The sequence below is a fragment of the Procambarus clarkii genome, chromosome 58 (assembly GCF_040958095.1).
Source record: "Procambarus clarkii isolate CNS0578487 chromosome 58, FALCON_Pclarkii_2.0, whole genome shotgun sequence".
Classification (NCBI taxonomy): Eukaryota; Metazoa; Arthropoda; class Malacostraca; order Decapoda; family Cambaridae; genus Procambarus; species Procambarus clarkii.
The window spans coordinates 15806232-15808731 of NC_091207.1; positions in this window are offsets into that span (position 1 = coordinate 15806232).

The window sequence follows — 2500 nt, forward strand, 5'->3', positions numbered from 1 at the left end:
ATATATTATAAATTAAAAGCTAATGCCTAATAATATAATAAATGTATAACACAGCTATTTACAATAAGAATTACTACAAGCACAAAAGCACTAAGGTAATATTATAAAGACAGGAAGGAATGGCTATAGCAGCAGGGATAAATACATTATGCTAATAAACCCGACAAATAAAAGCGATACAATTAGTAAGAGCAAATCTGCGTGCACGACAACACTCCGGTACGTCAAGACAACGCGTCTCGTACGATACTGGAAGGTGGCTGCCTGAGGTACAACGCCTTCTTGCATACGTCGGGGGGTGGTATTATTCTTCGCTTAAGTGCAACTGGGTACCGCTGACCAACCGGAATCTTGAGTAAGGGAAGACGATCGTTTGTGCGTTATTGCGGCATTGTTTACAGATACGAGGAAACGAGCTTATCGGGTATTCTGCTGCGAGGGAAGCAGTTTATTCCCCGCTTAACAGTTCCAGGGAGGGAACACATGGTGGCAACACATTGTGGGCGGGGCTTGCTTGCCTGATATCGTATGTTGTTATTTTTCTTCCCCATTTCTTTTGTTTTTTGCCTATTATATACATAATAATACACACTTGTGTATGTGTTGGGGCGTGTATAGTGTATTTATTATTTGTTTGCGCCTGCGGACTAGAGCTCTTGGACCCCAGCTTTCTAACCGATCTATTTTTTGTATCTTGTCAACTACATATATTTCTCTCTATAACACATATACTTACACATATCCCCCAGGAAGCAGCCCGTAGCAGCTGTCTAACTCCCAGGTACCTATTTACTGCTAGGTGAACATCAGGGTGAATGAAATTCTACCCCCTCTATTTCTGCCTATGCCGGGGATCGAACCCGGGCCTTTAGGAGCACGGCTGAGGCCACACACACACACACACACACACACACACACACACACACACACACACACACACACACACTCACACACACACACACACACACACACACACACACACTCACACTCACACACACACACACACACACACACTCACACACACTCACACACACACACACACACACACACACACACACACACACACACACACACACACACACATCTTCAGCATATGAAATTAATGTTGTTCACAGGCAATATAATATCAGTTTTAATTAGAATGTTTTGCATTAATTAGCAATGAACATAATCGGAGCGGCCATTACTGTTTATGTCCGCCACTCTGAACAAAAATACACATGACGCTGTTATCATATGACGTCGTTATCACATGACGTCGTTATCACATGACGTCGTTATCACATGACGTCGTTATCACATGACGCCGTTATCACATGACGTCGTTATCACATGACGTCGTTATCACATGACGTCGTTATCACATGACGCCGTTATCACATGACGTCGTTATCACATGACGTCGTTATCACATGACATCGTTATCACATGACGTCGTTATCACATGGACCGTTATCACATGACACCGTTATCACATGACGCCGTTATCACATGGACCGTTATCACATGACACCGTTATTTTACAATATATATTTTTTCCCCTTTTCTCTGCCACCGTCTCTATCAATGTCTCTTATTTCCCCTCATCACATTTATTCTTTCATTCGCTTATTACACTCTTCTTCTACTTCCCCTCTTCCCCCTCTCTTATCCCTATCACCCCCTTGTCCTCCCCCCCCCTCCAACCCCACCCCACACCCCCCTCCAACCCCCACAACCCCCACAACCCCCAACCCCCCCTCCAACCCCCACAACCCCCCCTCCAACCCCCACAACCCCCCCCTCATTGTTGGGAGTATTACCTTGAATACGGTTATGCAAATGTTTCGTCTCGGCTTTTATCGCAAAATATGACAGGAGGAACACAGGGGAAATACAAGTCACTCCGCGAGGAAGAAAATAATTCTCAGATATAAAATCAAATCATTGCGTGTGGAGAGGTAGGTGCTGGGAGGGAGGGGGGGGGGGGTGAAGGGGGGAGGGGTTCTTGCTTACTTTTGTATTTCTTCTTGTTGCTTTCTCTTCCTTTCTCTCTCGCTTTCTCTCCTTCTTCTTCCTCCTCCCTCTTCTCGTCTCATCCCCACCTCACACACCTGGAGAATTAACAATTATAAATTTGTATTCACTCTATCCTCACCCCCCCCCCACACTCCCACTCCCTTCCACCCCCCTCCCCCCACCCCCCTGTTCCTTCCTTAAAACTTCCCTCTCAACACCACTCACGAAACTCCCCACACCCCCCTCCATTCCCCCCCCCACACACACAGACACACAATGCCTCCCCACACACACTGCAAACACCCCCACTTCCCCCCACACATCCACCCCCACACACACAACCCCTCCCCACCCCCACACACACTTACCCCTGTACCCACAAGGGTACAACTGGAAGGAGGCTTCACTATTTCTCCTCGCATTGACAGAGTTTTAATATTCAATGGGCTTAGGAACCTCACCTTAGCGGCTGGGAAGGGGGTGGAATGGGCCGAAGGAGAGG